The following is a 25,756-nucleotide window of genomic DNA, read 5'->3' on the forward strand; positions in this document are numbered from 1 at the left end:
TTCCAGTGTGTGTGTGTGTGTGTGTGTGTGTGTGTGTGTGTGTGTGTGTGTGTGATGAGAGAGAGAGAGAGAGAGGGCGGGGGAGAGAGAGGGCGGGGGAGAGAGAGAGTCTGAGATTAATACCGGTTATGATGATTCCGAGATTATTACATTAATCTAAAACACAATGATTATCGTTCCCCAGCAACTTCTTACAACCTTTAAAAATCGTTATGAAAAAATGAATGTTATTTTGAAATAGTGAACGCATTTTGCATTTACAAGCTAGACAGGAAATATAAACATTTTAACAACATAAGATTGCCTGCTGTCAGCTTAGTCGAATTTATTGTTATTGCTGTTTATACTGCCGACAGCACTGTTATCATTAAGTCTGTATGTATTGCGTTAAAGTTTGTCAAACCGTAATATATAAAAAAATGATAACAAGCAGTTTGATTCCGATTAGAATCATACTTCTGGAGCCAGAGGTTGCTTTCTTAAATAATCATAAAGACAACAGTGTATGTTTAAGCTAAGAGAAAACATAATTGCACGTAACGTAATCTAAATTGCGAAGAGAGAATTGCTTCAGCATACCAACGCGTCTGCTCTTTGAGAAGCCGTCTCCTAAAATTGGTTTCGTGTTTTTTTTTGTTTTTTGTTTACAGATTTACGTTTCTGTTTTATTTCTAAAAGTTACTTTGTAGAAATAAAATCAAAATCGTTCAGCTAGGCTGTCAAAACCTTAATAATTTGTTAACATATCCTGTTACTGACAAGTTTCAGTTCCAGTGATGGGCTTTTCTCGAATTTAATAGCAAACGAATAGATTTTATACAGAAAAACAGACAAACCAACTGACATCCGCACACTTATCGATTTTATATAAAACGTCTGGGAGAGTATTTCTATCCCTTCTATTTAGAAAACTCCTTCTATTCAGAGACCGTATCTCGGACTACAATACAACACTGTTCCACTTAACTGCCACCAAAATAGGAAACGCTTGCCCAGAAATAACCGGGGATAAACAAAGTGCATTTATAACCAGCTGTTTTATCAATGAAATGTGCGCTATAATGTTTTTTTTTTTTTACATCTGGTTTAATATTCGCTTATATAATTTCCGGTTAGCCCATTTGTCCAGTCAGAAAACACTTTTTCAAAGGCTTCCCCGCCGGATGGGTGTGTTTGTGTGTGTGTGGGGAGGGGGGGGGGGGGGGAGGAGGAGAGGGGGGGGGGGGGCTGCATTAGGACTATCAGTGTCTGAATACATACATCGCGTCGTCACATAAGATACCTTTTACGAGACGTTGACCATGTACGCATGGGTTGTGACGCGACGTTAGAATGACGCCTACAGTGACATTTTCGTTGTTTCACAAATCTGTAATTTTAAATGTATACAACATTAAATCAGTAAGGAGACAATGTAAAGCGCAGTTTGATAAATTGCATTTGGTTATGTATGGATGTGTTTAAGTACGCGTGGAGACCTTCGACCTCCACACACTTTACAAAATGTAGTGTAAACTATTTCTGAAATACACCTTTTGTAAGTTCATGCATACGCTTACTAAACCAGCTATTTAAGCAGAGCAGTCTTTCTAGTAACAATAAGACATTTTAAATTTTTCTCGTGCTTATCTGATCAAACAACAGAAACATATAATAGGAGCATACCCTGAAACGTTTGTAACGTTTGAGGGGAGACTTGAAAATGGCTGATGTGATATTTAATAATTAAATATGCAATAGGATTATAGCAACATACATGTAATTCTCCGTTTGACTGACAAAGCATATTTTATTGTCATTATTCATATTTAAAATTAAACCTAGAAATCGTCTTAATTATGAACACGTACCAACGTGTTCATAAAACGAGCACAGGAGAGACGACGAGTCGAGTTTAGCTATTTAGATAGAGAAACCTATGAACAAAATTTGCATCTGAACCATACTGCATAGTCCGTTATTATTCTTTACTATGGTATGGTATAGCGTGAAAGACATTATCTGTATTCGTACAACAGTATTAATTTATCAGAGCTTAACCAAACGCTCAATCTGTGTATGAAGGTAAGCTCATCAAATGATTAAAGCAGTAACATATATCTACATGTTTCCTAAATGATGCCATTTAACCCGAGAAAACCACATCGTTTGAACAAGTAAAAAGAATGTGATGTTATAGAACACATGTGACGCCTGTTATTCCAAAATGATTTATTGAATAGTGATCTAGCAGAGAAAGATAAGATCGCTAAATTATCAACAACACATGGTAATGACACAGGATAATAAACGTTTCATTTCTGGTTTAGTTATGTCAGGATAATGGATTTTCCATGTAATTATTATGCATTAAGGATATTCAATTAAAAAGCTTCAGACCTATAGGGACTGCAGTGCAGATACACATGCAATAGTTAGAAAAAGAAAAATAAAGCAAAACTAGTTACCATCACAGGTGATACTTAGTTCTACTTAACGGTTTGCACTCACGTCCTATCTTTGTAAACTGTTATAATTATAGAAGCTTAGGTATACAGAGTCAATATGGAGTTGTAATTGTTATGCTCTTTACTTGCTTTATTTGTGTCTAATCATATTTATTTCCCGCAACTATTTTCTCGATAGACATGCGATATATATTATATAGATTAAGCCTTTTTTACTAGCATACAGTATCATATACATGTATTTTTGTAATTATTAAAGATAAATTCGTAGAATGAAGTATTAATTACGTTACGAACAACCAATACAATTCCTAATTTTGCAATTAGTTAGTTTACTTACATGTAGCTGTTTGGAAGTTTCGATGACTGTGAAATTATCTAATTTTGTTTGGGTGACTGTACAATACATTATTGCTACATTTTCGGTGCAGCAGTCGTAGATAGTCTTTGATTATCATTTGCCATTATCAGTTGCATTAGCTCATTTTTAATGTCGCCTAGCATTAAAAAAAATTGCTCTTCAAACTTCTCACAAATGGTGGAATACGAGTACTGTGTAAAAATACATTTCTATTCAATTAGTTATATGATTAGGGGACATGCGTTGCTCATCATAATTGTCTTACTTGGAAATATCCTACATACTGATGTTTTCGTCACAAAACAACTTCTGTGTGAAAGAAAAGTTATAGGCTGATGTAATATATTTGCATATTGTGGAGACAAGTCAAAGATTAAATGTATTGCTGACCGAAAGTAATACAATTACTGTTTGCCCGCAGCAAACGTCGGACTTTATTCGAGTACAGACTAATTAATTAAGAAATGGTTAGGCACTTAAGCTCTATATTTTACTTTCCTTACGTTATTAAATTGCACAGTACGATGTTCAGTAAAATGAATTTAACAAAATGTCAACACATTATGCCATTTACAAACTACTCTCTCTTACACATCACTAAAATGGATCGTACATAAACTTAATGACATATTCAAAATAAGATTTCACAGACATACTGTCTTAAGATCCACGGTTCCAATTAACATAACAATTAAGCTCATTCTTCATTATGTAGTTTGCAGGGTACTAGTACATGAATAAATTCTGTTTACAGAGTTTAATGAGACGACCACTGAAAAGAACATAAATAATCTTGCCTGATTTCAGTAACAAAAAACAGTCGGCATCAGATTCAAAGTAAATATAACTCGAATCTCCCATTAAAACCTTAAGATTTTCTTCTTCTCCGCACATTTTCCCGCCAAATCCTTATCAGCTTTAGTTTCTATTAGTAACGATAAATCTTAGTTGGTATGTTTTCTCATATTCCGCAGAAAATAAATGGTTTTACAAACAAAACTGACGAAAAGCTGATTACGGATAATAATCATGATAATAACATTGGGTTTCAAGTGTTATTTCATATAGACTCTACGGTTACAGAACTAGTTTCTCTCCACCTTATAAAAATCACAAATACAGGTTATATAGTTCTTTTTGTGCTGTTAATGTGGAACGAAATCTTTATTACCACTCCGTTGCTCCTTTTATAATAACTAAACCCCCGCCAGACAGCTGCAGACGACACTTGAGTACTCGAACCAACAGAGATGGTAGGCAAGTGATTCACAGTCACGTACCTTGTTCACTGGACCTACACATACGCAGAATATGTCTAGTCAAACCCTTTGGTACCTTACCGGTATAACTGGTATGGCAAAGTATCGATAGGTCACGTTGTTTTGAGCTCTTAAAAAGATTACGTTTTCGGTGCTTAAATTTTGTTAGTTTTAGTGGAATTATTATGGAATTGTAGAGAATGAGTTGTGCTGTAACGTAAGCATAGAATAAAACGAATAAAACAAAGGATTTTAACGTTATTACAAATTTTGTGTGAAACAATGGATTTTATCGGATTATGTGATCTTCGCTCACTAGGTATATGACATTTTTTCGTCCGTGTAAGAAACATTATTTGCCTTGGGGCCTTACTATTTGTAGACTAATGTAGACTTTTGTGTCAAAAAGTTCGAATGGGATCAAAGAACAAAGGAGCAAAGAAACGGAAAAAATCACAATCTTCTCCAAATACGGTGTGCGATACTTCCGCTAAACGTCTAGTTCAGAGAGATAATAGTTATTTGTCAGCTATGGCGTCTCCACAGAATGTGATGCCAAATGGTGTACCTTACCCTTACTACACTCCTCCCCAGTTTGCAAATCAAATGAATCCTTCATCGCCACTGACACAGTCACTGGCCCAGCCATTCCCCTCCCAACTTTGGCTCAACAGCCTTCTTCACCTACTGCTGAGTTTCAACGGTTAGTGATTGATAAACTTGAAAAACTTGAAAACCGATTAGTGAAACTTGACTCTATTGAGAAACAATTGACAAATATGTCACAGAAAATGGCATAAGTAGAAAGTAGGGTCACTTCGCTTGAGTCGTCTGTTCGCGAAAACAATAGTAAATTGGTGGAACTAGAGGCCGGTCGATCAGTGGATTCGCAAATATGCGATGAAACTAAAATGAAACAGAATAACATTGATACTGTCCTGAAGGAGGAACGAGATCGCATTAAGAAACTTACAAGTGACTGTGAACACCTGAAGAAAAATAACTCTTCCCTCACAGATGAGCTCGTTGATTTACAATCTCGGTCCATGAGGGACAACTTATTGTTCTTCGGGATCTCTGAGGCCACCTCGTCCGAGGAACGTAAAAACGAGAACTGTGCCACAAAAATATTGGATTATCTCACGACGAACTTGGAAATCACTGAGGCAAGGGAGAGAATTAAGATTGACCGAGCCCATCGTATTGGAAGCTTCATTCATGGGAAAACCCGGCCTGTTGTCGTAAAATTTAATTACCATCAAGATAAACTGCTAGTTAAACAGTGTATCTTTGATGCTAACAAAAATGTAACTGATCCTTCCGTCCGCGTCGGGGATCAGTTTCCCAAGGCCATCCAAGAGAAACGTAAGAAACTTATCCCCACCCTTGTTGCTGCAATAAAAGACGGTAAAACGGCAAAATTGTCGTACGATAAACTGTTAGTGGTGGAGTTTTATTCTATTATAAAGAAATTTACCGTAATGCCTTAGAACTTGTAGATGTTAATAATAAGGGTATTATATGGATTAAACTTAAAAAAGAATTTTTAAATTCCGATAATGATGTATATTTGTGTACATGTTACATTCCGCCTGAAGATTCAGCTCTGTACAGAAATGTTAACTCTATTTTGTTTGAATTTGATTTTTTTGAATACCTTAATGCTGAAATTAGGAAATATAGTGTCCGTGGTGATGTGTACTGGCTTGGTGATCTCAACGCACGGACGGGTGAACAGCCAGACTATATATCTGATATACATTTAGATCGCTATGTCAATTTACCGGAAAATATGGGTCACTCTATTCAGTTACCCGTTAGGGTCAATTATGACAAACAGATTAATCCTTTTGGATTAAAACTGTTAACGCTTTGCAAAGAAAATAATCTATCAATATTGAATGGGCGGCGTGAACCTGGCTATTGCACTTTTCATTCTATATTGAGGAACAAACCTGTGTCCAGTACAGTTGATTATTTAATTACGAATTGTGAAAATTTTAAATATGTCTCTAACATGTGTGTAATGGATATTATGGAATTTTCGGATCATTGTCCCATATCATTTTCTCTGAATTATAATATTTCATTAAGAAATATCAATAATTTTGAATCTCATGAAAAAATCGTATGGAACACAGCTGAGAAGGATAAATTTTTGAATCTTCTTCAAAGTAAATCTCATCTGTTTACTGATATTACAAACAGGTTGGATTTAGGTGAAATTGATATTGTTAGCTGTATGTATACCTTTTCCAATTTAGTGCAAGATATTTCCTGTCAAAGTTTTGGGAGACGATTTTCTAATAAACCGATTGTAAACAAGAGCTATCTCCATAGGATGACATATGCCCCCGATGGCACTTCGAATGAGTAGTTATGGCCGAGGACCTAGGTTTAGGACCTTTGACCTACGGAGCTGGGTCTTGCGCGCGACACGTCGTCTTACTGTGCCACACATTCATGCGTAGTTATTTTAAAAACCATGCATGAATGACAAAGATATGGACCGGACACGCCCATCAATGCACTATCATGAAAAATGACCTTTAACGTCTAAGTGTGACCTTGACCTTTGAGCTACGGACCTGGGTCTTGCGCGCGACACGTCGTCTTACTGTGGTACACATTCATGCCAAGTTATTTGAAAATCCATCCATGGTTGACAAAGATATGGACCGGACACGCCCATCAATGCACTATCCTTTAATGTCTAAGTGTGACCTTGACCTTTGAATTACGGACCTGGGTCTTGCGCGCGACACGTCGTCTTACTGTGGTACACATTCATGCCAAGTTATTTGAAAATCCATCCATCGATGACAAAGATATGGACCGGACACGAAAATTGCGGACAGACTGACAGACCGACAGACTGACAGACGGACAGACGGTTCAAAAACTATATGCCTCCCTTCGGGGGCATAAAAAGAAGTCACCTTGGTTTGACTTAAATTGTCGTGCAGCGAAGGAGACGTTTATGCAAGCCAAGCGTGTACTAAATTTAGATAACTGTGCCGAGAATAAAAATGCATTTTTAAAATGCAGAAGTCAATATGCTAAAATAAAACGTCATGCGAAAGCTAATTTTTTTAATAAGGAAAAATTGAAATTGTCTGATCTTAGCAAAAATTCTCCTCGTAAATTTTGGAAGTACATTAAGAAATTTAATAAAAATGGTCCCAAATCAAGTGAAGTGAAGTTAGACGATTTTGAACAATATTTCGCCTGAACCTGATATAAATGTTGAAACACTTGATGCTCCTATTACGGTTGATGAAATTAAAAAAAACTATAACTTTATTGAATCGAAATAAAAGTTCTGACATTGAAAATAATGTAGCTGACTTTTTTATAGATGCCAAAGATTTCATTTCACCTCACTTATGTTTAATATTTAATAAAATTTATGAATCTGGAATATACCCAGAATCTTGGTCTAAGGGTATAATTGTACCTGTATATAAGAAAGGTGATGTAAATATTCCTTCGAATTACAGGGGTATAACCATAGTAAATGTTACTGCTAAAATTTTCTCACTGTTGTTAAGAAATAGGATGAATAAGTGGTGTGAAAACGAAAATGTTTATATAGATTCACAGTATGGGTTTCGTGATAATCGATCTACAGCTGACGCTGCTTTTCTATTGCATTCAATAATCCAAAAGATACTATCTAAACAGGCTAAATTATGGTGTATATTCATTGACTACCAAAGGGCATTTGACACTGTTATAAGGGACGCACTCTGGGTGAAATTAGTTAATTCTGGAATAAGCTGTAAAATGTTAAATATGATTAAGAGTATATATAGTGTTGTAAAATGTTGTGTTAAATTGTCTTCAAGTATGTCTATGTCAGAGTTTTTTGATGTTACATTGGGTCTAAAGCAAGGAGAACCATTGTCCCCCCTGCTATTTATATTGTTCATCAATGATATTGTAGACAACTTAGACCTCAATGCTATGACAGATAAAGATCTTGAGTTATTATCAATGTACCTAATTTTGTTTGCTGATGATATCGTATTGTTTACAACTGATCCAAATAGTCTTCAAGCACAAATCAATAAAATTTACGAGTACTCTTCAAAATGGGGACTTAAAATTAATGTAAATAAAACGAAAGTTTGTATATTTCAGAAGAGGAAGACTCATCATGATATCGATTTCTTCATTAACGATGAAAAGGTTGAAATTGTTGATCATTTTATTTATTTAGGTGTGAAATTTTCTTATACTGGCAATTTGTTAGGAGCTGTTAAAACTTTGTCCGACCAAGCCTTGAGGGCTTATCACAATCTTCTTTCATTATTTGATCGTGTAAATATGACTGTTAAATTAAAACTGCAGATGTTTGATACAATGGTTGCACCTATTCTTTTATATGGTTCTGAAATTTGGGGTGTATACAATTATACTGAAGTAGATAGAATTCACCTGAGATTTTGTAAATATATACTAGGTGTACGTACACAAACACCAAATAATGCTGTCTATGGTGAACTGGGGAGATTCCCACTATCTATTATAGCAAAGGAGAGGTCTATTAAATTTTGGTTAAAGATAATGAAATCTGACAATTCATCATTATATAATATGTATACTGACCAGTGTAATAATATTGTTGGAACTTGCTGGGCAAGTCGTATTAATTCTATTATTGACCATTTGGGTTTTTCACATCTTTTGAATAATTTCAACAAAGATTTTAATTATTTTCCTATGATAAAAAGAAGATTAAGATATCAATATATTCAGGACTGGAATGGTTCACTTAATAATTGCTCTAAATTAGACTATTATAAGAAATTTAAAAGTTCATTCGGTTACGAACATTACCTGGATAAAATTGAAAATGATTCACTTCGGATTGAGTTGTCTCGCTTAAGATTAAGCTCACATAGATTAGAAATTGAAATGGGTAGATTTAGAGGGATTGATAGATCTGACAGATTATGTAAAATGTGTAATGCGAATGTCACAGAAACTGAATATCATTTTTTATTATGCTGTACAAAATACTTGCAAATCCGTAGAAAATACCTGACTCACATATCATGGCCAACGATTAATAAATTTAATACTTTAATGTCGTCTACAAATAAAAAAACATTGTATAATTTGTGTCGTTTTATTAAAGAAGCTTTTGAAATTCGTAATAGCACTTTGGAAGTTATGACTGTTTCTTAAACTGAACTGTATATTTTCTATTTGTAATATGTTGCTGTGCTTATTGTCTTTGCCATATTTCTTGTTTATTATTTGTAAATGGCCAAAGGCAAATTGTGTTTTGCTGATTATGCCAATAAAGTTGAAACTTGAAACTTACCATATTTTTACAAATATCCTTGCTTATCGTTTGGTTGCATCAATATTATTTTAATAGATGTCGGCAATCGTGTACATTTATTCAAAGACAAAATCTACTATTAAAGACTTGCTTAATCAGCACAAATTAAAATCTCACACAATAATTGAGCCGTTCCATGAGAAAACCAACATAGTGGGTTTGCGACCAGCATGGATCCAGACCAGCCTGCGCATCCGCGCAGTCTGGTCAGGATCCATGCTGTTCGCTTTCAAAGTCTATTGCAATTAGAGAAACTGTTAACGAACAGCATGGGTCCTGACCAGACTGCGCGGATGCGCAGGCTGGTCTGGATCCATGCTGGTCGCAAAGCCACTATGTTGGTTTTCTCATGGCCCGGCTCAAATTATTTTTGGTATAATTATTTTTTCTCACTGGTATGATAAAAATTACAATCAATTTTAATAATGAATATGAAAATAACAGTTACTATGTCCTCTCAACACACATGCTTTTCTCACTCATAACATTTGATCGGGTGCAACGCCAAAGATCATATGGCGACGTTTCAGTATCCCATTGCCCCTGGCACTGTTGGGTAGTTACGCGGAACCAGTTGACTATACTTAAGCAAATTATTATGGATATTTAATCCAGCACAATTGTAGCTTTTTGATACGGTCGAGACAATTCCATTATAACATTAATATCAAGCACATATCATCAGATCTTGATCCATTTGGTAATTGCTCAAACAAAAATAATTTTACAAATTCACTGAACTAATCCCTGGAGTAGGAAATGTATTTCGAAATCTGACGAAATTAAGGTATAAAAATACAAATCGTAGGTCTGTTAACAGGACGGGTAATCAGGCATTACAAATTAAATGAATTCACACAATTTATTTTCTTATTAAACGTCGCGGCTATTGTAATACGGTAAAGTTGGCGTAGTATATTTGGAAGAAGTTCTGTCCCTGCGAACTATAAGAAACATTAGAAATATGTAACATATTGTCATGCAAAACTGTATATTACTTTACATAAGAAGTTTCTCTTAAATACGGCCGATCAAAATAAGGAAAAAACATCATTATTCAGACCTTTCTCTCAAAAACACAGGTCTTGAAGAATCTTGTAAAAGCGGATATGGTGCTAATGAATGCCTTCTCCTGAAAACATCAAAGGAAGCGTATAGTCCCTAGAAAGTTGATGTATGTAATCATCAAATCTGTTCGAAGAACCTTATAATATGTGTCTGTTTGGAATAGAATTTAGATTTCTCACATGTTGACTGTGAAGTAGTTTGGTGTGCAATAACTATATAAGAGACTGAATCTGTTTTTACGTAAGGAAGAAACAACTTATTCTAAATGTATATCCGCTCAATACATAATATAATGAATAAGGAGCTGAAGGAATTAAAAACAAAAACGTAAACCAGCTTATACACTCTTACTCGGAATAGGTAAACATTTCCTTATGTAAAGTGATACGTATAGTGGAATCCGAGGTCCACTAGTAAATTAATCCAGCCGAAAATAGAAACTGTAGTGGAAAGATAAGCTGACGGACTATTTCAAAATACCTATCAAATAATTACATGAAAGGTAATAAATGAGAATCGGACGTACAATTGAGAGGAGATATGGCAAGAGAAAGAGGGAGGCATGAAGATGGTGCGCATAAAGGGGTTTGAGATGAAGGGGAGTAACATTATCAACATAGTAATATGGTATTGGTTGTTCTGTTGACACTTTAGTTTAATCTGGCAGTATAGATCAGGCGAATATATGTTTTCACTCGCTCAAATGTGACGTCAATAGATGAGATCAGTTACATTTTCAGTATGATTTTTCTGATATCATTTTGCTTACAGCTTTTTGAAAGTTGTTGACCGACATATCTGTTATCCTAAGTCTTAACATGTTCAGCATTGCATCAGACCGTCGCAAACATGATCGCTGACCGAAGAATTATTCTAGACTGCTTAAATACTGCATTTCATTTAATACTTTTTCATGAATTCATGAGCAGATATAAGCATTTAAGCGAAACGATATATCTTAACAAATAACGAGAAAGTACCCCAAAAAGTATCATCAGTTTTAATATCATTAAAAGAATGACGTGTTGCATTAACCGTTTCTTGTTGTTGTTTGTTTAGAATAACTGTAACAGTTTTACACAATTATTTCTATAAACTTTCGCATGTTACGTAGCTTTACTACGCCCGATCAATTTTTGTATGCAATGCACATTTGAATGATTTGTTAACGGTTAAAGTATTATTTTTTTTTATAAAAAGATGTTGTGAGATCTACATTCCATTCTTTCATTTTAACTGTTTGGAGGAGGTGATAAAATCCATGATAGGCAGATCCAAAAGCACACTAAGACTAAGGGCTGATATCCTTCGTTTGATCATGCGCACAAATGAAGAGTGTAATTTTAAAGGAGTAGTGCGCTTGCTTATGCTCGTTTTCCTTTAACTGTATTTGACACAACATGATTGACAGTTTGAAAATTCCCCTAAAAGGAGCGGCTTTGGTATTTATCATTGGTCTTCTAAAATGTTTTCCTGCGTTATGCAAAGTCGTTAGTACTTTAATACATGGTTCGTTTAGTAACTTTTTAAGGAAAACAATATTATGTTTCCTTTATTTTGTTACCTAACGGTTGTCAGCTTCTGTCTCTGTGGGGATAACCTTTAATGTACACAAGGTGTATCTTTGCGCGATGTTTAAAGAAAACATAAAATCACATTTGATTGATATATTCAACCTGTATTTTATATTCCCTGTTGATGTTGTAAAGAACCTTGAAATGTAGTGTGAAGTCATATTAACTTTTGACACGAATTATATATATATATTAATCTGAACAGGAAAAAACAACAGCATAAAGTATTGTTACCTTTTAATGACACTTATTATTAAGGTGTTACTACATCTTTAAAACCCTGCACGAGAAATCAAAGATGACCATTTATCAAAGAAAATTGAATTTAAAAAATTACATTGTTTAGGGAATAATGATCTTGAATCCGTCTTGGTAATACTTCTCAGCGAAAACTTATCCCCAGTATTCATTTTCACATGAAAGTTTCCAGTGAGAATTAGAAGACAGTCCATTGCCTTAATTGAAATACGAGATTTTAATTGCTTATTTAACATTATATTGACACATCTGTAATAAACAAGCCTCAAAAGTAAATTTTATTTATTTTGTTGTGTTTAACGTCGCGCCGACACAATTATAGGTCATATGGCGACTTTCCAGCTTTGATGGTGGAGGAAGACCCCAGCTGCCCCTCCGTGTATTATTTCATCACGAGCGGGCACCTGGGTAGAACCACCCACCTTCCGTAAGCCAACTGTATAGCTTCCTCGCATGAAGAATTCAATGCCCCGAGTGAGGCTCGAACCCACACCGATGAGGGGCAAGTGACTTGAAGTCAGCGACCTTAACCACCCGGCCACGGAGGCCCCTCAAAATTAAAAGCTGTGGCATAACTACAACAGTAAATTTCTACATAATTATACAAAAATAAAGATGTTAATATAAATGGAAGAACACATTTTGTTCAATTATATAAAGTTTAATGTAACATTACGAGTTACAATCTGGTTAATAAAATGTTAAAGTCGTGGAAACAAGCCCTTAATAAAAATATAATTATAACTTACAGAACAATTACATGTCTTAAAGAGAACGATAATAGGACCTTCGCGATTATGATGCCGATTAGAGAACGTATACAAATATCGTCGTTACAAAAAACATAATATACATTATTAAGGTGCCAAGTAAGAAAAACGAAGAATAAACTCAATATATCCCATTAGCTTAATTGGTACATTACATTATACAAACTATGATAAATCCACTATATGGACCTATTTATATGACAATTATTAGAATCAACGAGTCCCTGAATGGAGCAAGATAATGAATAGAATATATGCAATTATATGGAAGTTAACATTTTCCAAATTTCCTATTACCTCGATATAATTTTTGTCTGTATCTTGGTTTTTACTGTTGACCATATGCGATTCTTGCATAAAATCTGTTTTTCCCGATTTTTGGCGTGCACAAATGGAACTAGAACTATCACTTAATTAAGGTGATCCATATTGTTTGAAAAATGAATAATAATTTTTCCTTTAAAATTCTACTTAATGTAAATATTTTTCGTTAACTGTGGCAGATCTAGTTTTATGGAAATTCTTTCATTGAATTAAATCTTTTTCTTTTAATGGAAAAAAAAGTAAACAGTGTGAAAAGGAAAGTAATTTTGTCAAACAATAGTCAGAATTATCGGATATTGTATATGAATTTTTGACCCGTACAGGTTGTCATGATGGTAATCGTGTTAAATGCAACACCTTCATTGGTTAAGATATCAACAATTTTGCTATATTTCAAGGAAAAAGGGGAAAATAATTTTGTCAAAATAAAAGGCAGACTTACGGAACTTGACAATCAGGTAAACTAACAATATGACCTTAAAGTTTTGTATGAATATTTAGAAATATTAAATGTTCTGTGTGAAAAAAGGGAGATAATTTTGTCGAAACAAACTTCAGAGTTATAGGACCCAATACGAGAATTTGACTAATGATCTTTTCAACCTGCTTTGAAGTTCCAATTTGATGCAATACTTTCATTTGTTTTAAGAGGTGTTTAAAACATCAATTTTGTCAAAATGGGGAATAAAGTGTTATAGAACGTTTGCAAGAAATTTCAATCAAACGCATGAAAAGATTTCACAAAAATCGAAAGAAATGTAAATTGTAGGAAATTTTCTGAGTGAAAAATGCAGATAGTTCTGTCAAAAGATAATTCAGAGTTGATACGTGAACTTGTTTTATGATCCTTCATATATACTGCACATGCTATCTGTACTGGTTTCCTAGATGGACTGGACGGAATAGACAAATAAGACAGGACCGGGACGAACGGGAACGGATAAATGTAATTTCTGTATAACGCCCAGCAAAAGTGGAATGAGTTAACCTCGACTGCTAAGTTTAAATAAGTTTAACCAAGGTCGCTGTTAATCAACTCTTGATGTACTTAGATATCTTCTTTTTTATTATTAATTGTTTGTATGTTCCACCGTAGAAGAATTGACTAAAATTGTAAACCGTTTCATTCTAAATTTGTAAACAAGTTTATTTTCATTGGTGTTGTACAATAAAAATGCCATTACGATGCATATTGATGATCTCACAGTAATATAGAAATAGCTATTTGACGCAAAAACAGTGCATAGATCTAACATTACCATTAAGGGAACACATAAAAGGTTAGACAGCCTATTACTAGATACTTGTATCATCGCAATTTGATAGCAAATTCTATTTACATTAAATCAGTTGCGTACATTTTCAGAATGTCAAAGGTTTTTGGATGTAATTGAAATGTTGCTTTTGTACCTAAACATTTTCATTTAGGTACGGAATAACAAACCATTTACGACTAAAACCATTACATATCAGACAAAAAGCAACAAAAAACAACAACAACAAAAAAACCATATGTGTCACCGAAATAGGTTGTATCAATGTTGTAAATATAAAAATGTCGATCTTGCTACTTTAAGGAAAAGACTACCTGTAACTGTATTCTGTAAATACAATGTTTATAACTATGAACACATGAATGTTTATTACTTGGACTTTAAAGAAAACAGACTAAAATAGACTTTCTTAAAGAACTATAATTAGTATTTCTATTCAACAACGATATTTACACATGAACATATTTACCTCTGCCTTTAGAAGAAATAGGAGGTAATATCCATTTCATTTCAAAACAAAGAAAAATCCGGATTTCTTTGCTTCTATCAAAAGAGTAAAAAGCTGATTCTTAAACTACGGTCAGTTGCCACATTAAACACTTTCTGTCATGCGTAATACATGTAGCTAGTATAATAAATGATCACAGTAAACCTCGCACACTAGCAACTCCTGAATGAGTTTTATTTCCTTTGCAAGAAGAAATTTCATACATTGTCATAGTTCGGTCCTTCTAAGGAATCAGTATTGGAGTATTGTTATAGTAACAGTGCATATTCTATAGCGCTGGTGTTTGAAATATTGTTGGAATAGAAACTGCTTACAGAAAATTACTTTGTGCTGTGAATATCACTTTCTATGGACCTCGATGCGACCAGTTATCGACCTTTAAAATATATAAATTACCTTAATATAATCATTTCCTTAAAATGTTAGTGCATTTCTATGTAGTCTGATATCTGTCAGAGGTTATGTACATTTTACGAAGAGTAAATTGCATCAAATTTGCATGACAAAAAAAATTCAAATAGCAAGTCAAAAATGAAAATTAGAAGTATCTGCATTTACTAAGAAATGAAATATTAGAGTCCTTTTGAAATGACTTGAATCATATTTTTCGTCCATGATCCTAACTCCCCTACAAAGACGTTCGTTTCCTAAGAACTTTTTTTCACATTCATCTGTTAAACATATTGTCGAAACAATTGCAATATCACCAAGTGCTATCATCGTAGCTTCGGTGCCCTTTTTTTGATTTTGCAGCAACCGAACGAAAAAGAGGGGCTGTAAATAAATATAAATATATTTGCGCAAGTGGAGAGAAAAATCCTAATGGTTATCTCTTAAGTGTATGTAATAATCCCAAGAGTCATACCGGATGCATCCTAATTAGGCGTCATAAAAACATGACGTATTATAATATGAAAACCCTAAAGGATGCTAGCTAGCGAGCGTATCTTTAAATATCATATAAACAGACAATAGTTCTACATTACCTGTAATAGTAACATAGTTTTAAAAACCAAAGTTTGGTTATTGTAGCAAATAAAATGGCCAAAGTTATGTCATTTAACAGTTCGTCTGTTCCCCTGCGGTTACTATATTTTATAACAGAACCATTAATGGGTCCCTTTTCATCGTAATGAGTCTAGAGGTTCTGCTGTTGACTATTAAATTCTATAATAGTCTGTAAAATTATTTCATAAACAACTATTTCATTGGTTTTTTTGTATAACTTTGTATACTTTTAACGGTTTTTATTTTACATTATTATAAATATCAGGTAACACGAGTAGTTCATAAACCTCTTTTGTATTTGAATATTATAATCTTACAGTTTTGTTTTTAATATACAAGCTGTATGATAAAGGAAGTAAAATGTATTTTCTTTTGTTGTTGCTTAGCTATTCAATGACACCGTGATTTTTTCGGATTTATTTCATCTACATCTGCTAAAAAGTATATGTCGTCTATTTGCAGATATTCTAATAATCATGATATTCTAAATAGTTTTTCGTTTCATTTAATGGCCATACTTTCATTGCATATAGAAACACCATTCTGCACTCTGAATGCTGACCCGTCAAATTTCTACTTCTTTACAATGTAATAATGGATGTATCACTTGGCAAATACAGTACCTGATAAAATAGTTATTTGCTTTTTGCAGCATCTTCACAACAGAGAGCGCTAACATCTAAAAAAAGAACAATTGATCGTCATGCATAATTGCAAAGAACACGGGCAAGAGTCAAATAAAAACAGCGTATGTATACTTTTTTTCCAAATATGACAAGTTAATAGAAAACGAAGAAGAGAAATATGAGTTGCATTAATAGTACATTTTATCAAATATAGCTGTGTGAAAAGTAATGCTGTCAAAAACAAAACGATGCTTCTAAATATATATTACATATTTAAATACGGTTAATCCAAAGCAAGCAGAACGTATGATAAAATAAAACAGCGTAGTGTCTTGCTATTTTGTCGTTACATATTTCTGTAAGTGTACGAGAGATGACCAGAAAGAAAATGCCATTAAACAAGTTATACATGTCCATAAACTATATAGATATTCACGTCATCATCATATAATAATTGTTTATTATTACTATAATATTACATTCCTTACTTTAAATAATTAATAACCTAAAGCATGCAAACCAGTAGATACGTTAATTTACATAATAACCAATTAAGTTAACAGCAATGGCATGTATTCACTGATTATTCTCGCTAATAAACCATGTTAGTATTAAGGTAACATTATCGCGCCTCTGTAGGATTGAAAGTAACAAGAAACGCCTACCGCAAGTCGTTGGCGTTTTGTAGGTGTTCATGATTAAATATATAGAATATGTTCTAAACGCCCTTTTGTAGATAGCCTTTCAATGTATGTCGACTACTAATTTATGATACTGGTTTGTGTCACGGAATAATAAAACAATATATTTCACATTCATTTGCAAAAATAAATCCTGATGGACTTTTCGTGTAATTAGAATGTACTGCCAACATATTATTAATTTTCAGCCTGCACTATTTATGCATTCTCATCTATCAGAGGTTGATCAAAATCCTGAGACAAACCTCTGATTTATTTCTTTCGTTTATTTGGTGAACATGCGCACTCGTAATTACTACCGGGAGTGGTCTTCGCCATTGTTCGGCACGCCGAATTTAAACTTTTAACAACATGTACTAAAAATGAATAAAGACGATATTGCATGGCTGTAATTATTACAGATATATTCCTCTTATTGGATGTTTAGAAAATTCTCTCAAAAAATGATAAATTAATGATAATGATAAAATAGTTCTTCGTGCTTCAGCTTCGATATCGGAAAGGACGCGGTCACACATTTCATGGCCGAAATTTTTTTGTTCGCGGTGATTGGTTGAAACGTTTTACCTGGAATCGCAGTAATGTAACCATACTAAATATATCGTCGAAATGTACCAGAGGTTTAATTAGGGAATCATGGTAGACCTCTGGTCTGCGAGAATATATTTATGTGGCGTTAGGGTAGTCTGTGAATTTCAGTTGTCTTACCTTCAACACGGTCGAACACAATTTCAGATAAATTAATAACACGGGTGCTGATAAAACTAGTCTAAATATAAAATCATAACACTGATTTATTAGCTTTTGAACTGTTGTATTATCTTGATTACAAAAATGTATACGCTGTATCAAACCAAAACTAAGATCAAAGAAAAGAATAACTATGAATAAGTTTAAAATCATTAAATGAAAAAGGGATAATCAAAGACTCCTGATGCCTTTGTTTATTATGTGGCTTTCCAATTTCTTATCATGAACCCACAATATATTCATTTCTTGGTAAATACGGTTTCATATAATAATTTTTCTACTATAAGTGTCAACGGTTTGAATATTGAGAAACATAGTAGAAACTAAGTCCATTGTTTTAATTACCCCTCTTTATGGCTGTATCTGTAAAATATGTGCAATATTGAAATTAGTGTTTTTCTGCTAAAGTAATTATTCACATCATCTTTTCGGACAGCTATTTCGTCTGTTTTAATATAAAATTGCAAGCCTTATGTAGCATAAGTACTGACTGGAAAACAAACAAGCAGAACTGTACACACGAATCATATTATCCAGACAAAAACCAAAACGTTCCTATCAACAGAACCAATTACTTTTTTCTTAATATCTGGAGTTGCCTTTCAGTATTGTCCGTTTTTATCTAATGAACGCGTTGCCATCTAACACATTTAACAAACGCATTTTATCTTAAAATATGAGCATTTTTGCATGACATGTCTGTTATGCCATAACGCTAAAGCAAAAAGTAAAAGCTGTAAAACGATGTTTGTCAATTATGGTGTAATAAACTGACAATCAAGACTAAACAAATACGCAATAAATTGGAATATCATAGCAGTCAAACGTTACATATTTTATACTATCTTTACATACAAGGCGGTACTACTAGCGTCATATTACTATTGTTTCAGAATAGACACGCAAAATACTGAAAGCATTAAGTGCATGCCATATACAGACAAACGTGCCTGTTGCAAATTTACATGACATTGGAATGCCGTTATAATCAGCTTTAATTTACAATAAATGACTCCTAGTTAAAGAACTATGACAATCGAATCGATTAATCTATCTATCTATCTGTCTCTCTCTCTCTCTGTCTGTCTGTCCTGGTGGAAGTCAATTTACTCTGACACCGGTCTAGTTGAAAAGAAGATACCAGCTTTTCTAATAAGGCTTTTGTTTTTAATGTGTTTTATGTTGCATTTTATTTTTGATAATAATCCTGTTTATTTTTCATGGAGTCTCTAACAGTTAAAAGGTCGTGACGACAAACAATATCTTATTATTTGATCGCGTGATAATTGTAACGAAAAAGCGTAAATTTCGTTTTCAGTTTGTAGCATGAACCGTGTCCATAGACCAAAGGTCAAGGTAATAAACTGATCTCAAATGGCAAATTTATCCTTTAAGGTTTGTGCCAAAAGCGTTACTTGGAATAAAGGCAGGTGATGATAAGACGATGTACATATTACATTGCCATTTGTTCGTGGGCGGCTCGTACTTTGTTTGAGAAATATACAATCGACTTTGTTCTTCGAAGGCTTGAACTGCATTGTATGATATACAGATTCAATTTTGGCATGCGTCTTGATAGATATGATGGCATCCCCGTATAATTCTTATATAAATACATACATAATATACATTTGCATTGTATTTCATTAAGTCCTATGTTGGTTTTCTATTAACATAATGATAATTTAGAAACTACTGTTCTATGTCATCGGTAAGGTATTTTTGTACTCTCAAGTTACTTATGTTTATCTTTGGCAATTTTTCCCTTTGCTCTTTGGTGTTTTCTCTGTGGCAAGTCAATTAAGCTAATTTTCAATGTACATGTTTAAGTGTATATTTTATGTATGCATTTTAAAAATCATTTCACATTGCCAATTTGCATGAGAAATATTCATGGCCTTTTCATAATTGAACTATGCTTTAGTTTTCATTTAGACTAATGAATTAGATGTAATGGGTACGACAGATCGACGTATTAGGTCGGGCGCTTTCTCATGTGCCAACACAATGATGGTATAGTCAGTCGTTAATGATTTTATTGTTTTCTCTGAATAATGGCTGCTGTCATACCCTTGTATATACGGTCCATTGATAAAATAGGAATTGACACATAAACGTACATTTAGTTGTATATGTGCATTTAATCTTAGTGATATATAAGCTGTACTCCTCCATAGTCCAAAAATAGTCCATAGATTACATTTTCCAACGATGCCACTTTTAAATAAGGAAAACTTAATAAGCAGAAAACGACCGTTACATGACCCCCACCACTCCACTCAAGGGAATTATACTCTCCAGCACGTCACTGCATAAAGTATATTTTAGTGGTCACCAATAAGTAGTCTACAGCATTTTGCAAAAACTTTCAATATAGAATCGTCGCTCTAGAATACGTCAGCTGCAACACATACGAAAGATGCGTATCTTTGTTATTATCACCACTTATGATGACGACATGATGGCACCCAGTTTATGCCATTACTGCCCGCTTAGCTCAGTATGAGATTGTAGATCTCAGAAAGTTCGATCCTCAAGCGATGCATGTGTTCTACGTAACGAATTGATAAAAGGCATTGTGTCTCAAGTCATTTCGTCCTTGACATCTGATTCATGTTGGGAAATTTGCAGTTATTTGCAGAGAACAGGTTAAAACTGGAACCAAAAGGTTAACTGCCCGCTGTTACATAACTGTAATTCCGTTGGAAAACGGCACTTTATCCATAGCTGGAAACGTTATCGGTTAGACTAATTACTGAGCGCCGTATACCTGTCAGTATCTAATGGTACTGAGCCGCTGTTGTGAACCGCTGCACTACTAACTCTCAAATACACCGTAGGCTTTTAATGACGGCAGATCATATTTATTTTCATACATTTCATTTACAAGTAATAGAAGTATTGATCTAATACTTCTACGTCAGGTTTGCACGTAAAATGAAAGTGTCTGTCTTCTTGCCAGTTGTTGCATAATACTCGGGAAAGTGTTTCATGCAGTAACTGTACAAATCTACATAGCAAGATGTATGCTGCAAATCAAATTTTCAAGTAACCGGAATAAATCTGTTTTATTATTCTAATTACATACGTATTTTGTCTTTTGATTTATTCTAGTCGTAAGAATATTGGATTATTGATTCTAAAACACTAATAACAATTACATTACAACATTTCTACGAGATTTGCTTAGAACAAAGTGTTACAACGAAATAATGTTGGCGGTACATTTAATTTGAGATAGTTCTAAAAACATTTTACATCTGTTGAAGAGATTAATTGTTATTAGTTTCTAGTTTCTATAAAACACTTCTAAATAATCATAAACAATCGGGCAATCGGATTGGTATGATGCAAAGTGATCGAACCTAGCCAGTTAAGCATACGCGTTTTAATAGTGTAGTTAAAGTTAAAACAAAAAGTCTGATACGAGTAATTGTTTCTTTTATGGAAGTCTATGATAAGTTAACTGATACATTTAGCAGTATTAGTCTAAGAGTGAGTCATTTTTAATGCACATTGAACATTCCATTAGTAGCTCCAGCTGTGCTAGAATGGCACAAATATGTTTCCCAATTCAAGCGTTTATAATGTCACCACAAGGTACATGTACAAACTATTTAGTACCCAAATAGGAGATCAAAGCTTTAATCATGAACGTAATAACAGAGGATGCGGCGGTAAGGACGCTTGCAGGTATCGCAATTATAATGCTTTAAACACGGCATAAAAACAATGTCACACTATCACTGTATGTATTTAGAAAATTTAAGTACAAGAGCATTTTAAAAAGGACTTAAATGGCTCTGTGGAAGATTTGAAAGTGGAAAAGATCGACAATTATATTTCGTATATGGCACATTTAACCGCTCGATAGCCTAGTGGTAGAGCGTCCGCTTCGAGTGCGGGAGGTCGTGGGTTCGATCCCCGGCCGCGTCATACCAAAGACGTAAAAATGGTACCAGTACCTCCCTTGCTTGGCGCTTAGCATTAAGAGGGAAACTGGCCTCTTCTCCCAGACCCTCGTTGCGATGGATTCGATGGAGATATCGAGAGTGATTAATATAAGTTGTAGAACTTCCTTCACAACCCACCTAAAATAAATTCTGTATAAACTATATGGCACATCTGAATAGTTATGATCACTTGTAAAAAAGCATATACTCAGTCTGGTATCTGTTGCAAGAACTATGCGGAATTCAAACACGACCCGATTTGGTTTCCTAATAAAAAAAAAAAGACTGAAAATTGTGTGTTAGTATGCAACAATTTACTTTTAGTACGTCAAAATTATTACGGCATAGTGTCAAACATCAAAGCGGCGCGCTGGAAAAGAAACCCACACAAAACAGGCTAATGATTGGTGGATGTCATCAAGGATGTACATAATAATCCTTGATAACTTGTTAGAATCTAGATAATATATCTCATACAGCGACTTGAATAAACTCATTGTCATTTACATTCGTTTGATTATATCCCTCGGGCGGCTGGCCCTTGTGATAGAATTCCTCCGCATGTAAATTCAAAACAATGATTTTCAACGATAAATCACTGTTTAAGATAATGCTATTTCCTAATTAAAATTACTGTTTTGAATATTCTGACAGATTTCAATTGCCTAGTACGAATTAAAGCCATAAAATGCCATGCATCATTTTAATATGGATTAATAAAGTATACAATCTCAACGATATTCGCAGACGTTTGCACAGTCTGACATTATTTATAACTATTCTAGGCTCCGGAAATGCATTAGCTAATGTAGGCTCCGGAAATCATAAATCAAACGTATGTCCATCGCACCTTGAAGCTGAGTTACTGAACTTAAGTTAGCTAAATGTGATTTGATCTGACGACATGTTTAACACTTTTCTTGAGCTTTATGCAGGCATACCCTTATGACAATACTTTTTAAATATACGCTTATACTATATTTCAATGAAATATATTTCAGTATGTAATTATAGCGTTTAAGATATTTAATGAAGCATAACTGCTGTGCTTGCATAAGATATTTTTTGCAAAATTAATGAGAAATAGTATCAAACTGGTAATCATTTCAGCTTTAAGAGATTATGTATTAATTTTTTGTCATACTTTAGTATCAGGTACGTGTTGCATTGAAACATTAAAGGTAGAAAATCGGTACTCCAATTTTACATCATCGGAAAATATGTTTTGTAGCACATTAATGCTACCAGCCCACATATTGGGTGAACTTTTTCACCATGTTCATTTCCACCAAATGTAGCATGATGACATGAGTAAAAATGATAGTTAGATATTGGTAAAATGCAAGAAGAATGTATAATTTCTACATCATTTCAAAAGCGTTGCAACGGTTTACTTCCTTCTGTACAAAATGTTTGGTTATTTAAATGAATATCTAGCACAAAATCATATCTCAATACGTTTGTATCACTAGTCACCTTTACTTCTTATGGATTTATGAGAGAAAACAAATGTGTGGGCGAGTCCCTTGAACAATTAATTAAAATAATTTCTGCATTTTTGGTACAAGCTAAATTATTTCTGTAACTAAGGGGTTGCTAGGGTTCCTTGAATTAGTACATGCAGTAATGTATTCCCTTTCGCATTAGTTGTATTATAACGATTTAGGTGTTGTTAGACAAAAATAATAAAATTTGTAAAATAAAATGTGAACGGATTTTCGTCACTGGCTGGCTTTAAAGGAATGAAATATTTATCTTAAAAGGGCAACATTAAACATTTTATTGTTTTCATTTAAAAAGATGTTTTGAATTATACTTATTTATTCAGATGAATTCACTGCTGATCCATTTCAATCTTTAAAGAAAAATGAAAACAAAAGGTAAAAATCATGTTTTCTACGTTTAGATGTGTTTGGAATAGTTTGGACGTTACTAAAATTAAGTTCGGAATTCAGAATTCGAACCATGATGCGCAATATTACTGACTCTGCCCAAATGTCATCAATTTTGTCTATGACCTATAACCATTACCAATATATAAATATTTTAGACTTCCTGATGTGGTAATCTAGCCACCGACCGATAATTTCTTCTTTTTTTTTTTGTTGTTATTAATATTGGAAAGAAATATTGTGATTTGAATATAAGAATACATTTTTTCGTACACAAAAGTAACACACAGTCACGATTTTTGAAAGAACCGCAAGGACTGTGGTATCTATACAAACAAAACACTGTAAATATGTACTGTTATAGGTATTTGTTTGCCCATTTTATTACATATATTGGTAGCAATAACGCTGGTTTATTTCGTAGAACAACAGCTGTAGAACCCCTCGAGATATGATTTAGGGTTAGGGTTCCTCGTGCATGATTTGATAAAGAATTTGTAAGCGTTATTTGCTTGCCTAATGTCGAAGGGCATTTCTCGTGTTGTAAGCATCCATTAAAGTGCTAATTCATATTCAAATTTAATCATATGCGTACAATTCAGAAAGTGAAAGGTTCTCAAATTCTGTCGAATGTTGTTTTACACCAAAATAATTAAATGTACGCAAAACATTTACTGCTAATACGGCTGGATATATAAAATAACAAGTGTTATCGGAGAATATCGTATATCAATATATCCGACAGAGACTAGAATTGTACACGAGACACTTTGAGTTAAATCATATGGCAATTCTAATCTGTAAAGTTAGGACTGTGCTAATAAATATGAAAACATCAGTACTTATTCTTGGAATTATAAAATAAAAACTAAACTCGATTTTCTTACAGAAACAAAAATGAGTATCAGTACTGATATCTACAACATGAATACACTTACCTTTGATTAGACACTGCAAGCTAATATCCATGATGTTTAGAAAATTATGATCCGGATTCAATTGCTAGTAACACTTGAAGAAAGAGCCGGTATGGATTACGGTCATTTGCCACAGAAATAGTCAAGGCCTAAACACTTTCGAGTGATGCTTTATTGATTTATCTCTCTTTCATCCGTAATAGTTAGAAAATAATCATTATAGTAATCAGAGAGCGCTCACATTTCCTGATTGAATTTTATTTCCTTTTTCAGAAGTAATTCCTTTCAAAGGCTTTCAGTTACTGCCATGTAATGAATCAGAATTGAAGTATTGTTATAGCTACATAGTATATCTGTGGCGCTGGTAATTGAGATATTATTGGAGCAGGAATGAATGAACAACGATTTATATTGTAACCATAGCAAACTGATATATATGTCAGGCGTTTTTCATATAAAATTCAAAGCACTTCATTTCTTTTGTTCAAATTGTCTTTTGAAATACTAATATAGGCAAGTGATTTAAAATGATATGTAATTTGCTCCTTATACCCTCATTTAACTTAAATATACCTGTAAACACAGAGAATGACGATCAGAATAGAACAATGTATATCCTTTTGGTTTATTTTATACTTATTTATATTAGATTGATTGTAAAGCAAGTCCTACAACTTATATTTATCACTCTCGGCAACTCATTCCTGATGGAA

General features: G+C 33.6%; 1 protein-coding gene across 1 annotated transcript in view; it reads right to left on the bottom strand.

Moving 5' to 3' along the window:
- LOC123527258 (uncharacterized) overlaps nucleotides 1-25,320 on the bottom strand; it is a 382,034-nt gene extending 356,714 nt beyond the window's left edge. The window contains exon 1 of the mRNA XM_045306607.2: nucleotides 25,065-25,320. The gene's annotated coding sequence lies outside the window, so the exon portion shown is untranslated. The remainder of the gene's footprint in view (nucleotides 1-25,064) is intronic.
- Nucleotides 25,321-25,756: the final 436 nt, after the last annotated feature.

Source organism: Mercenaria mercenaria, chromosome 14, assembly GCF_021730395.1.
Source record: "Mercenaria mercenaria strain notata chromosome 14, MADL_Memer_1, whole genome shotgun sequence".
Classification (NCBI taxonomy): domain Eukaryota; kingdom Metazoa; phylum Mollusca; class Bivalvia; order Venerida; family Veneridae; genus Mercenaria; species Mercenaria mercenaria.